Below are 15,157 nucleotides of genomic sequence, written 5' to 3'. Positions count from 1 at the left end.
TGTTTCTAGTGTGAATTGATGTTCCTACATATAATTCACATAATTATTCCGTTGTAAAATATTAGGATTCTTTCTAACACAGTGAAAACTAAACTCAGAATTCGTTTTTTAATCTTTCCTGCAGTCAACGCTCGGTTTCCATCATGGGTGTAATACACTGATCAGTCAAAACATTGTGACCACCGACCTAGTATCGATATAAACCCGTCCAGGCGATAGCAGCGTAACTGGCGTGGAATGACTGCCAGTCAGACACACGCACGGTACGTGTAGTGTCAGTGAGCGTACTCTTCGTGTGTAGCATGGGGAAGGCACGCAATCTATCTGAGTTTAACCGAGGACACACTGTGATGGGCCGGAGGCTCGGCACGAGCATTTCGGAAACTGCACCCCTTGTCAAGTGTTCGAGGAGTGCTCTGACGAGTGTCTTCAACACGTGGCGAAACCAAAGCGAAACCACCTCCAGGAGTCGTGGGGTTGGGCGGCCACCCCTCATTACAGATGTCGAACGTCGTGGGCCGGGCAGACAGGTAAAACAGGGCAGGCGGCGAACTGTGGCGGAACTAGCATCGGACTTTAACGCTGCGCAAGGTACAGGTGGTACAGGTGCGACTGGACATACAGTGCACCGAATGCTCTTAACGATGGACCTCGGCAGCCGACAACTCATGCCTGTGCCAAAGTTAACACCAAGACACCAGCAACTGCAGTTGCAATGGGCACGTGACCCATAGGTACTGGACGTTGACGCAGTAGCAGAGCGTTGAAGGGTCCGATGAATCCCGACACCTTCTTCATCATGCCGATTGGAGGACGCGAATTCGTCGTCTTTCAGTGGAACAGCTCCTTGACACCCCTACAGCTGGAAGAAAAGCTGGTTGCAAACCACGCATACTCTTCATGACGATCATGTTTCCTGACGACAGTGGCAAGTGGCATTTTTTCAGGAAGTTAATGCGCTATGTCACAAGGCCAGGAGTGTGATATAGTGGCTCGATGAACAGAGTGGAGAGTTCCAATCGATGTGCTGCCCCCCCCCCTCCCCCCTCCATCCCCCCTCCCTCCCCCCTCCCGCCCAACTTGGCAGATATGAAACCGATGGAACACATCAGGGGTGTGATTGAACGTGGCGTCAGAGCTCATCGCCCCACCCCCCTCCACGGAATTTACGGGAGTTAGGTGACTTGTGTTTGCAGATGTGGCTCCAAATCCTCCAGCGACCTACCGAAGCCTCACTGCTTCCATGCCACGTTACGTCGCCGCTGTTATCCGTGCCGAAGGCGGACATGCAGGTTATTAGATAGGTGGTCATAATCTTCTGGCTGATCAATGTAAATTCTTTATGTACTTTTCCATCATAAACGCCTGGGGAGTCAGTTGTTTGATACACCTTTCATCGGGTATCGGCCAGTTCCCTTTTGTGCAATTTTTCGGCGTTTCACTCTGATTTAAGTTTTGGGACGGCATTCACATCTACTACCTACAAGAGCGGCCCCACGTGTCTGAAATCAGTTACTCATTTTGAAACTATTGCATGAACTTCTGTTGGCAATATACAGACCGAAACAAAGAATTTTATGACTGGTATCCAGCTTATCCGCTTGGAAGAAGATTCAGAATTTCTTACTCCAAAAAGCCTTATAAACAACTACCCAGAAAATCAGATTGCTATTCTACTTAGTTATTGCTCTCCGTGTGTCTGTATAAAAGAACAAAACTACAAAAACATCTGCGTCATCTCTGTGCCAAGCCGAAAACTTCTTTCCATTCTTTTATATGTTACCCACCAAAGCAGAACTAACGAAAGCCAATAAAATCTTAGCCGGCCTGAGTGGCCGAGTGGTTCTAGGCGCTACAGTCTGGAACCGCGCGGTCGCAGGTTCGAATCCTGCCTCGGGCATGGATGTGTGTGATGTCCTTAGGTTAGTTAGGTTTAAGTAGTTCTAAGTTCTAGGGGACTGATGACCTCAGACGTTAAGTCCCATAGCGCTCAGAGCCATTTGAACCATTTTTGAACCATCTGAATAAAATCTTAACGATTTACCGAGAATAATCTATTCCGGCATGCCAGCGCATGAGACACTAATGTTTGTGTTTGAAGAAATTCCAACAGTTGGTTATTAGATCAAAATAGTTATTAATTTCTTTTCAGTTTTCCTTTTTATTCAATGATTTTCTTTAAATGGAAATCGCTCTAGGTTTTCAAAAACTGCAGCATTTATGCTACGCATATCCAGCGATGTTACGTAACACATTGTTCAAATGTTTAGGGAAGCTATATACTAAATTCATCCATTGTTCTATTTCTGTTCGTTGATATCTTATGGACTAAATTTACATCAGTAGAATTCATGATGTTACCACTCTACATCTAAAAATGTAACAGCAATATGCTAAAAATAGTTAATAACATAGTGTTAGAAAAAGTGGGAGACCTTATTCTTTTGATAGACAACTAGCGTCTTGTTTCATATCGTAGTACTCTCTTTCGAGCGATTTACAGTTTAGACCTAAAAATATCCGCATCTTACAAGGCACGCATTATAAGGTAGAGAAAATTAAACCTTTCATATATCTGAATGTATTCTGTCGAAATTCGTACTGTTCATCAGATCAGCTAATTTCTGAATCTCTTTAAACTTATTAAGCTGCAGCTGCTGGTGATTAAGGGTTGAAGGAGACTAGACATCTAAGGTCATAAATCTGCTATTTGTCCCTCAGGCCGGAATCCGTGTACCCGATCTGGCTACATTTAAAGTAAATTCTGTCTGCAAGAGTGAGGATGTTATTTAAATGTTTACTTACCTAGTGTCTGAGGCGGTATTTGGGTACCAGGCCGGCATTCACGTAATGGACTGTGGGAAACCGCCCATAAACGACATCCAGAGTGGTCCGCACACCGGCCCTCGCCCTTACACAGCCAGGCGGATTCGAACCTGGCTCTCCTCCTCGTCCCGGAAGCGCGCTTTAACGCGTTGGTTATGCAGATGGGTACTAACGCATTTTCCATAACGGAGTAGCAGAAGAGGGTTGTGGGTACTTTATTCTCACCACAAAAAACTGAAAAAAAGCAAATTTCGTTAACTGTTATTAACTTTTGCTAAGTATGGTCCAGAACCTGGAAATATCTTTGAGCACATTCTTAGCATTACCAACGTATTTTCTGTAATGTTTACTCTAAAGTGAGGGGTACTTTCTGAGCGCCACAAAAAATTTTAAAAACAAAAACTTCACTGTCGCTAGGTGTCGCTCGACTTTTATCCACAACATACTTTTTAAAGACAGATAAGAAGGAAAGGTCTTGAACATGAAAGTAGAAATAAGACTTTTGTTACGAAAACTCAGATTCACTACTAAGACTGAAAGTTTTGGGTTAAATTTTAGTGAGAAATTTTAAACAATTGCGGAATCTGGTATAATAGATAATTAAAACAATATTTGTTTCAACATTTTTATTTATACATTACGTACGTAGATCGCGATATTTTCGAAAGGAGGGCATAAAGTAACCCCTCCCTTTCCATCCCCCTCCCCCACCTGGTATCGCGAGGCGATGGCGACTTTATTATACTCTATGTGTATTATAATTAACAGTGAAAAGTACACAACAGGGCAAAACCGTTCTATGTAACATGGATCCACAAATAAGCCGTTTGCAAGATAATTGCTAATCTGTTCTTACGAGCCACCACTGACTTCATTATGAAATATTGCCCCTAATAATACGAGGGATATCCACAAAGTAAGAATACAAAAATCGTAAACTGAATATATTTTAACGAAACTGACGTGGTACGTGCCAAACTGCGAGGGCGTGCTTAAAAGTAATTCCTCCGAATTTGTTATATGAAAACTCTCAAAACTTTTTAACTAAAACAAACGTTATTAACATTCTACTGCTTATTCTTCATGTCTACTTATTTGCAGCTCTCTCCCACGAGAGGATTCTGAACAGTAGCGTACAGCATGGCGGTGCGTAACGTAACTATGTCGCTGCGCGAGAAATAGTGTGCTATAACTGAGTTTCGAATTCGAAGATTTAGTCCACTCATGGAGCACCCTCTCCTTCAGCATGACAATGCCACACCACACACGAGCGCTCAGACATCTGTAACAATAATTCGACGCCTTGGGTTCACTGTCACCAGTCATCCTCTGTACAGTCCCCACCGACTTTCGTCTACTTCCAAAACTCAAAGAACACCTGCCAGGACTTCACTTTGATAGTGATGAGGCGGTGCAAGCAGAGGCAAGGTTGTGGCTCCATCAACAAAGTCAAACAATTACAGTGAAATGAATACTGCATAGAGGCGTTGATATAAGTCAACGGGGACAGTTGCAAATGTGTGGTCCGACCGGGACTCGAACCCGGGATCTCCTGCTCACATGGCAGACACTCTATCCATCTGAGCCACCGAGGATAGTGCGACTCAGGGACTTATCTTTGGCACGCACGCCTTCCGTGAGACCCACATCCCCAACTTATTGTCCCGCACTATATTCATAGTGACCCTGCACATTATACTCATTACTGCTGCTTTTTTTTTTGCCGTAAGAGTTCGGGCTCTGTTTGTGCATCCGCACAGAAGATGGTCAAATGGCCGGTGAGCATTCCTACCTGTGTCGTTGCGGCACTATTGATGGTGGTTCCTTTGGGCATAAAATCATCCAAGAAGATCACTATTCCTCTCTCAAGATTGAACTGTTTGGAGGATGTGTATGGCGCCACTGCAGAGACTGTCTTCTTGACTCAACAGTGTAGTGACACACCCACGTCTCGTCTTTTGTCACAATTTAGTCGAGAATGAGTTCACCCTCTGTTTGAAAACGTTTAATAATCTGGCTTGGAGCCGACACACGATTTTCGCGGTGTTCCAGAGTGAACACTTTTGGCACCCACCATCCACAAAACTTCTTTAAAACCAAGTCGTTATGACACTATTTAACCCACGAGTCGCCGTGGAACGTGTGTAAAAGTTTCTTTGAGGGAGTCAAGAGTCATACGACGATCATCGCGAACTACTTCTTCAACCCGCTGCGCAACCTCTTCTGAAATGACAGACGGTCTCCCACTTCTATCTTCCTCGTGGATGTCGGTGCGGCCATGCTTAACCACTTGGCAACATTCTGACGATTCATTACTTCGGATCGGTAGGTGACCACAAACTAGCGATGGATTCTTTACGCAAAGTGAGGAACCGAATGGGTGAAGGAATCTCACACCTGATGCAGGTGGGGAGAATGGAGGGGGCACTGGATGACGTGTTATGCTATTGCGAAGACGTTTCGTAACTGAGGCGCTCAATGGCTTTATTCGACCGATACGAGCCGCTCTACACATCACGGGTACCAGCTCTGAAAACAGAAAAAAATTCTTGCGGCTTACACAGCCCTTGTGTTCTTACTTTCTGGATGTACCTCGTACAAATGTATTTGCAGTGTAAACATTTCGATTGTCACCAACTACCTAGACTCAAATTCAACGTAAGCCCTGTGTGCCATCTCTACCATTTATTTGCTGTATCCCATGAATATAGGTGGTTATAATTAAACTTTCCCTATAAAACACGTTATAACACGGAAATAATTAGCGTACGAGTATCAAACTTGGTAACATTAAAGTCCAGAGTATGGGGTGTATGATTTCCATGCTTCACAGCGCCACCTTCCAGTTCCAAGTATGGTGACAAAGTGCCATGATCAGTCATAGTGACCCATAGTCTCAAACACCTGACCAGTCATAGTGCACTTGTTGACGTGTCAACATGAGCTTGGACCAAAGGAGCAGGGCATTGTTGGTGGAGCTCTAATATCAAAACAACAGTAATGCTGCAGCTGCACTTCGAGAATATCGCCGGATGAAAGGAAGCGACCTCTTTCTCCACCTGCCGTGCGCAAGGTGAAGAAATAGTTCGAATCAACTGGAAAACTGGGTGTTGCTCTGGGAAGAAACCGACGACCGTTTGCACTACAGGTGGTTGAAAAGATCGCTATTGCTAGGGAAGACAACGCTGCGCGCAATTCCAGATCGTCAGGTTGGCGCGTGCTATGTCACGACAGTTGAACATCCCGTGGTCCACTGTACGGAAGGTGCTTCGAACCATTCTCAAATGGTATCCATATCGTACAGCAGCTTGCACTACAGGAAGCACAACGACATGTTGACTTCGCTCTCCACTTTCCCGCAAGGACTGAAGTTGACGAGGGCTGGCTGTGGACCAACCTATGAACAGAAGAAGCTCCTTTCTTCTCTGACGGTCGAGGTGAACACACAGAATTGCCTAGTGTGGGATCTTCATCCCCAGTCACTGTGGGTGAAGTTCCTCTGTATGGTGAACGTGTCACCGTATTGTGTGGCTTTACGGCTACGTTTATCATTGCCCACTCTTTTTTGAACATGTTGGCGCTCGAGGATCAAAGACGTGTAATTTGACTGGCAAACGTTACTGCGATACGCTTCGCCAGAGTGTCATACCCGTTCTACAGGAGAGAGACGCATTGAACTCAATGGTTTTCATGCAAGATGGGGTCCCACCGCACATCGCCTGCTCCGAAACTCGTTTGGAAATGATCGAATTATCAGCCGATCGTTTCCAAATGCTTGGCCGGCACGATCACCTGATCCCACTCAATGTGATTACTGTTCGTGGGGCTACCTGAAGGACAAGGTTTACCAGGGGAACATTCACACATGCGCTATTCTGAAGCGTAGCATGTCAAGAGTGTTAGCCAGCATATCTACGGACATGCTTCACTCTGCTGTCCAGAATGCAGTCCTGCGCTTTCAGCTTCTTCTGGACACTGAGTCCCTTTTTAGTAGTAATGGTACCGGTATGTAATGGTGTGATGTACCGTAGTAGCACATTAAAAGTACTTCAATTCAATTGATTCTGCATTGTTTCTCTTCCCCATGTCATTGACATTAATGCTACCAAGTCTGGTTCTCGTTCAGTAATTAGTTTCCGTGTTATAACGTGTTAATTAGGAAAGTTTAATTATAACGTAGTCCCAAGATACATGCGCCGATAACTAAAGTTCTGACCGTGAGCCTACGAAGCATGCCCTATCTATTCCCCCCAATGTTCTATGATTCTGTTACTTTCAGAATATTCTATTAATAATGAACAGATCTTAATGGGTGAACACTTTTGTACGATACTGTCACTTTATTGACTTTAAATTCAAGTAACACGTCCATACTAGTTCAGACTGTATTTACATTACAATTGCAGTCTGTCTTTTAACATGCTCTTGTATGATTTTACTATTAACGTTTCATTACTGTGCGTTCGCCTTTTCGTTACATAACAACTGTCTCGGATGCGCATTTAAGATTGAACTTCAAAATTCAAACTTTGCTCACACACATACACCTTCTACTCGCGTTGCAACTCCCGTGTGACGATCAGTAAAATCTTTCACTTTTACGTGCGATGGCTAGAAGCGCAGGCACTCGGGATCTGCCCTGTAAGCATGTTCCGGCTCGACTGACTCACTCCTTCGCGCCAACGATCTCGAGCCACAATCTCTCCCTTCTTGAACTATGCGGCATCACCGCCAGTGGTGCCTGTGCGCTGTAGCAAAGCAGCGTAAAGCAGTCGGCACACGGGACGAGTTAGCTAACGTTAACGTGACGCTCTACGAATTTTGTGACGTCACTAGCTGCTATTTTACGCTGAGGAGCCATTACGTCACAAGGTAAGTACTGCGATATTTCGGCGACGTGTCGCGTAAAGTAGAACCGATAGGAACTAAGAACTCTCCCTACGATGCTGTTTCTAAACACCAGCACATTGAAATGTCTCGCGAGCGAAACTGTATTGGCACGATTTGGTGAAATAAAATGACGAGAAACGTCATATTTGTGCTTAAAGAATTGACATATTTAATTGTTATCACGTTAAACTCACGTTTTATCAGAGTTAAGTTATTTAAGGTAACGGCAAATTGAATATTCATGAAAAACGTTATTTTTGTTAGGATTTGTTACAATTAAATAGAAATTATTAAAATTTCGGCCATTAAAGCATTCAGAAGACTATAAGACAAAGTACAAAGAAGCTACTAACACATTCGTGGTTTCCAAAAGGTAGTGAGACCTTCTTACGAAATTGACAGAAATAATTTCTTAAGTACGTTCTGTGTCAAAAGTGAGTATCTTAGATTTGGTGAACTTTTATAATGTGATATCCTTACTGACTGGGCGCGTATATTTCCATTTTGCCATCTTAGATTGTTTGCAGATGATGCTGTCATTTACCGTCTTGTAAAGTCATCAGATGATCAAAACGACTTGCAAAATGACTTAGATAAGATATTTGTATGGTGTGAAAAGTGGCAATTGACCCTGAATAAGGAAAGGTGTGAAGTTATTCACATGAGTACTAAAAGAAATCAGCTAAATTTCGATAAGTCACACAAATCTGAAGGCCGTAAATTCAACTAAATACTTAGGGATTACAATTACAAATAACCTAAATTGGAACGATCACATAGATAATATTGTGGGTAGAGCAAACCAGACTGCGATTCATTGGCAGAACACTTAGAAGGTGCAACAGGTCTACTAAAGAGACTGCTTACACCACGCTTGTCCGCCCTATTCTGCAGTATTGCTGTGCGGTGTGGGATCCGTAGCAGGTGGGACTGACGGATGACATCGAAAAAGTACAAAGAAGGGCAGCTCGTTTTGTATTATAGCGAAATAGAGGAGATAGTGTCACAGACATGATACGTGAATTGGAATGGCAATCATTAAAACAAAGGCGTTTTTCGTTTCGGCGGGATCTTCTCATGAAATTTCAATCACCAGTTTTCTCCTCCGATATGCGAAAACATTCTGTTGGCACCCACCTTCATAAAGAGAAAAAATCATCACGATAACAGAAATCAGGGCTCGCACAGAAAAATTTAAGTGCTCGTTTTTCCCACCTGCCGTTCGAGAGTGGAATGGTAGAGAGACAGCTTGAAGGTGGTTCATTGAACCCTCTGCCAGGCACTGTATTGTGAATAGCAGAGTAATCACGTAGATGTAGATGAAAAGAAGGTACAGGAGTATGTCCCTTGATCGTCTAACCTACACTGAGCCTCGTGAGAAGTATGCACGTCTTCATCGTGTGTCAATGACGTCTAGCTATGCTTTAGTAACATCTTCTCCCCTTCCTCCCCCCAGTCCCGAACCCCTCTCCTCCCACCCACCCCTGCAGTTCCCATACCGTCCCCTCCAGGCGCCGGTCCCCCTCCCCAGCTGGGGAAGTGTTCCACTTCTACGGTGTCTGTGCTGGTCAAGGGCGCCCCTCCCGGGACCCCTTTCCTGGCACCTTTCAGGTCAAAGGTCTGCTGCCACACGACGACCACCAAAACCACGGTCTGTGGGCCCCGAGGTCGCCCGCTCTATTTATGTTCCAGATCTTGCTGCAGCGGGGTCCTTTTTGCAGCACAGCCCTCCTCGTTCTCAAACAGAAAAGAAGAAGAAACATAAGTCCTGGGACAAGGAGCCTCTGGTGTCGCCAGAGGTCCTGTCCCCACCTTCGCAACCTGACTCTGTCCTGCTGTTCATGGATGTCGCCCCCTCCTTGTCGGTAACCCAGTGGCATGACTGGCTGTAGCCTGTTCATCCCCCATTTGAATCATCGTCCTGTGGTCATCCAGTGGAAATGTAATGGATATTACCGTCACCTTCTGGACTTGCAATCCATTATTTCGTTCTACTCTGTAGCTTGTGTGGTTCTACATGAATCTCATTTTACTAATGATCACTCACCAACCCTCTGTGGGTTTCGTGCTTTCTGTCGAAATCGGATCAGCCCCCTGCGGGCCTCTTGTGGAGTTTGTACATTGGTCTGTACAGATGTTGCTAGCACGTGGATTCCTCTTCAAACTACATTGGAAGCTGTTGCTGTTAGGGTCAACCTGGACTCTGGGGTCACAGTTTGCAATCTTTATCTCCCTCCTGACAGGACTCTTACACCTGTTTCCTTAATTGCCCTTCTTCAGAAACTTCCTCCTTTCTTCCTCCTTCTCGGGGATTTTAATGTTCTCATCCCTTGTGGGGCAGTGCATTTCCACCTAGTTGGGGTCTTCTCATAGACCAGTTTTTTGCAGACTACGACTTGTACCTTCTTAATGATGGCTCCCCTACCCAATTCAGTGACGGTCATGGTATCTTTTCTGCCATTGATCTTTCTCTTTCTCCGCCTTTCATTACATTGGTCGCCACACGACTAACTTTGCGATAGTAACCACTTCCCGTTGATTCTCTCGCTCCCTTCCCGATCCCCGATGGACAGGTTCTCTCGTTGGTCTTTCCAACGCGCCGATTGGCCTCTATATACTGCACATGTCGTTTTTATCCCTTTTTGTCGGGTTGTACTGATGACATCCTACGCGACGTGTCTAATGCGATTGTTCGCGCTGCTAGCCTTGCTGTCCCTCGCTCATCTGGACCATTTCTCCGCCGGCAAGTACCTTGGTGGAGTACGGCCATTGCCATTGCCATCCGTGATCGCCGTTGAGCTTTGCAGCACCATTAAGCGGCACCCATCCGAGGCCAATCTTACTACCTTTAAACGCCTTCGCGCCAAAGCCCATCACTTAATCAAACGGAGCAAATCGGTGTGTTGGGAATGATTTGTTTCTTCCCTGGATTCTACTGTCCCTAGGTCACGGGTTTGGGCTACACTTCGCTCTCTCCGAGGTTGCCATCGGCAGTCTACCCTCCCGGGCCTTGCCCTCCCAGATGGCCTTTGCACGGGCCCATTGATTCTCGCGGAACATCTTGCGACCCATTTTGCAACAGCATCAGCATCTACCTCCTATCCGGCTACTTTCCTTCACCAGAAACAGTGGGCCAAAGCTTCCGCCTTATGTTTTACTCATTGTCAGTCAGAATCTTACAATGAACCTTTTACTGAATGGGAACTTCTTTCTGCACTTTCTTCTTCTCATGATACGGCCCCTGGCCCAGCCTCCATTCACAACCAATTGCTTCAACATCTCAGTGCTCCACAACAACATCTTCTCCAGGTCTTAACCGTATTTGGCTCCAGGGTGATTTCCCTTCTCGATGGAGGGACAGCATCGTGGTTCCCGACGCTAAGCTTGGTAAGAACCCCCTGTTTGTCGAAAGCTATCGGCCAATTAGTCTGACAAACATCGTTTGCATGTTACTTGAACGGATGGTAGCCCGTTTGCTCAATTGGGTCCTCGAATCTCGGGCTCTATTGTCCCCTTAAAAGTATGGCTTCCGAGAGGGGGCCGTGTCCAATCGATCATTTACTTCGCTTGGAATCCGCAGTTCGGCAGGCTTTTTCCCAGCACCGCCATTTGGTTGCAGTATTTTTTGACCTTCGCAAGGTCTATGACACGGCTTAGCACCATCATATCTTACTTACGCTTCATGAGTGGGGTCTTTGGGGCCCACTCCAGATTTTTATCCGTCAGTTCCTGTTCCATCGGTCATTCAGGGTTCGGGTTGGTACTGTTTTTAGTTCTCTATGGACCCAGGAGAATGGCATCCGACAGGGTTCTGTCTTGAGTGTACTTCTTTTCCTCATTGCTATCGATGGACTTGTGGCCTCTGTCGGTCCTTCAGTCGCCTTTGCCCTGTATGTGGATGATTTCTGCATTTGGGTTAGCTCCTCTTCGATGGCCTCTGCAGAGCAGCAGCTCCAGGGAGCTGTACAGCGTACCCCTGCATGGACCCTCTCACACGGGTGTCAATTATTTCCTTTAAAATCGCGTGGGGTCCACTTCCGTCGCCGCACTACAGTCCACCCCGATCCAGAGCTCTTCCTCGATGCACAACGATTACTTGTGGTCCCACAGTTTCGTTTCCTGGGTCTTCTTTTCGATAATAAGCTCCCTTAGCTGCCTCATCTCAGACTTCTGAAGAAAGGATGTTTCCGTAAACTCAATGTCCTTCGCTTCCTTGCCCACACCTCTTGGGGTGCGGATCATTCTACTCTTCGCCTTTATCGGGATTTAGTATGGTCTCGCTTGGACTATGGTTGTCAAGTTTATGGTTCGGCTGCTCCTTCTGCACTGCGCCTTCTGGATCTGGTCCATCATCATGGAATACGTTTGGCCACCGGTGCTTTTCCTACTAGCCCTGTTGATAATCTCCTGGTTGAAGCTGGGATCCCCCCCCCCCTTTTTTCTATTTGGCGGTCCCAGCTTCTGGTTTTTTATGCAATTGCTGTCCGTTCCTCTCCCACTCATCCTTCCTATGTTATCCTGTTCGCTGACCAAGGACGTCGCCCACTTGATTCCCGCCCGCGGGGGGGTTTACCGGTTGGGCTCCGCCTTGCGTCTCTTTTCGGCTTCCTTCTTTGTCCTGTCTCCCTCGTTCCTTCCCCAACACTTCCCCTTGGTTAGTTCCTCGGCCCCGAATTCCGTTCCTCCGATGGTGTTCCGTTGTTTTTACCGCCGAATTTGTGGGAGTTCCGGGATGCTTTTTTTTTTTTTTAGACCGATGGCTCTAAATCTGCTGATCGTGTGGGATATGCCTTCACTTCCTCTATTGGCATGGAAGATCACCTTCTGCCAATTGCATGTGGTGTGTTTACTGCGGAATTTATGGCAATTTCCCAGTCCCTACTCAACTGCGGTTTGTTGTGTACAGACTCAATGAGTGGCCTTCAGGCTATTGACCGGTGTTTTTCCCACCATCCATGAGAGTCTCGCTGATCTTCACCATGCTGCTTGTTCCGCTGACGTCCCTGGCCATGTGGGTATCCCAGGTAATGAGCTTGCTGATCGTTTGGATGGGTTGAATGGGGGAGGTAGTCACCTACCCCCCCCCCCCCCCCCACCTCTCCCGCCCCCCTCCTGCGGCGGATTTACGGCTTCATATCAAATCCCACTTCGCACAATCATGGGCCAGCTCTTGGGAGGCTACTCCCCTGTCTAATAAACTTCGTGCGATTAAGGTGACACCAGGCCCGTGGCGTTCTTCCTTCCGTCTCTCCTGAAAAGATTACCACCCTGTGTCGTCTCCGCATCGGCCATAGCAGGCTGACCCATGGTTTTCTTTTGCGTAATGAGCAACTCCCACTTTGTGGTTGTGGGGCCTTCCAGTCAGTAGCCCACATTTTGGTGGACTGCCACCTTCTTTTGGTTCTACGTACTAAGTACAGGCTTCCCCACACTTTGCCTTTAATATTGGCAGACGATTCCCGGAGGGCTGAACTGGTTCTCAGTTTCCTAAGTGTAAGTGGTTTTTATTTTCAGTTCTAAGGTTTTTAATCTCCTTGTGGAGTAGGGACAGGGCAGTGAGGGTTGCAGTGTCACCCAATTTATACTGTGTTTGGAGATTCCTGACACCCCTCCCTGGCCAAGATTCTCTTTTCTCTCCCTTTTACTCTGTTTTTATCGCTTTTTAGATTTGGTTAGTCTCCTTTTACAATACGCACTTTTACATTCTAGCAGCTGAACGCTTTTGAATAGCAGGTGCTCTTACCTGTACTGCATCAGAGGTGGGATATTTCCTGCCTCTAGCATAGCCTTGGGGCTGCCCACTTGCTGACTTCCCTCCTTTTGTTTTCACCATTGACACCATGACTGCACTTTTACGTTTTTTAGCCTTTTAACATTTATCGTTATGACTCTTCCGAGAAGTAAATCCGTCCGAATGGACCACCTTTGAAGCAAGGGACTGATGACCTTGCTGTTTGGTCCCTTAAACCCCAATCAGCCAACCAACCAATCTTCCGTGTGCCTGCCTGCCGCATAAAGCTATTACTTTTACAATGTTGGAACGTGCAGACACTCTGATTCGAAGTGATCGACGGATCACAATCAAACACTTCGCTCCTCAACTGGGCGTCTCTGTTGGTAGCACTGACAGACTCATCTATCTGCTGGAGTACTCAAAGGAGTGTGCCCATCCTACACATCGGATCTCGCATCTTCCGACTACCGTCTGTTTGTCCCAATGAAAGATGCACTCCGCGGGAAGCAGTACATGGATGATGGGCAGGGTATTGATGAAGAAAGCCGTTGGTTCGAAGTCGACCAGTACAGTGTTACCAATGCGGGCTTACAAACCTTCATATTAACGTGACGTAAGGCCGCCTCATTGAATGGAGATTGTATTGAAAAATAGGGTTTTGTAGCAAAAAGAGTGGGAAATAATATGGTGTATTGGAATCCTTAATAAAACCCACCTGCTTTCAGAAAAAAATTGTTGTGTTGCTTATTGAACACCAATGGTATTGTACGCTGCTACATGTTTGTTTTGCATTTTATTACGCAAGTACAGGAAGTGCCGCTTGTACAGCTAGCTCCGCAATCTTTGTTTATTTAGTGTCAGTGTTTTACTCTGTTAAATGTACCGACACATGTTACGTTACATTTTCAATTAGTTTAGGTATGTAACAATTTTAAATCTGTGCATTCACCGTTTCAACACGCCAAAACGAAAGTGTAGGTTTAACAGCAATATGAAAAGTGAGTTTCCTTCTACACTGGTAGTGGGGAAACTGTAGAATGTACATTGTTGCTATTGGCCGTGATAGGAAGTGAGAGATTATGAATCACATTAAGATGAAGAAACATCGCATGAACGTATAAAGGAAAAGAGCATATAAAAGTACGAGTGACTGCTTCGTAAGCTTAAATACAATAACTGAAATGGACAGGCAGTTGGCAACACAAAACAATACTTGGGCACAGCAAGACAAGATGGTTATCTATAGTGATTTTCTAAGCATTCCTTCTGTTTTTTAGTTTACCCACTTTTTTGAGTTTCACTTCCATTGCTGCTGATTCCCAGTGTTTTTTTCTCAAAAAAAAAAAAAAGGTTCAAATGGCTCTGAGCACTATGGGACTTAACATCTATGGTCATCAGTCCCCTAGAACTTAGAACTACTTAAACCTAACTAACCTAAGGACATCACACATCACCCAGCCATCACGAGGCAGAGAAAATCCCTGACCCCGCCGGGAATCGAACCCGGGAACCCGGGCGTGGGAAGCGAGAACGCTACCGCACGACCACGAGATGCGGGCGTTTTTTTTTTCTCTCTTTTTTTTTAACCTAAGCCAGAGAAGGGCGCTAATGACCGTAGCAGTTTTGCGCCTTAAAACCATAACAATAAAAAAAACATGGTTATCTCTGCTACTAGCTTAGGAAAGACTTATACAGATATTTCATTCT

General features: G+C 45.7%; 1 protein-coding gene and 1 non-coding gene across 2 annotated transcripts in view; both read left to right on the top strand.

Moving 5' to 3' along the window:
- The window catches only part of LOC124546658 (cytochrome P450 306a1), a 382,827-nt gene that overhangs the window by 151,842 nt on the left and 215,828 nt on the right, over positions 1-15,157 (top strand). The window lies entirely within an intron of this gene.
- Positions 1,826-1,900, top strand: Trnap-ugg. The gene has a single exon. It is a non-coding gene; the product is annotated as a tRNA-Pro (tRNA).

This window comes from Schistocerca americana, chromosome 1 (genome assembly GCF_021461395.2).
Source record: "Schistocerca americana isolate TAMUIC-IGC-003095 chromosome 1, iqSchAmer2.1, whole genome shotgun sequence".
In the NCBI taxonomy this organism is placed as follows: domain Eukaryota; kingdom Metazoa; phylum Arthropoda; class Insecta; order Orthoptera; family Acrididae; genus Schistocerca; species Schistocerca americana.
The sequence above is the reverse complement of the archived record's forward strand: the minus strand, read 5'-3'. Positions and strand labels throughout refer to the sequence as shown.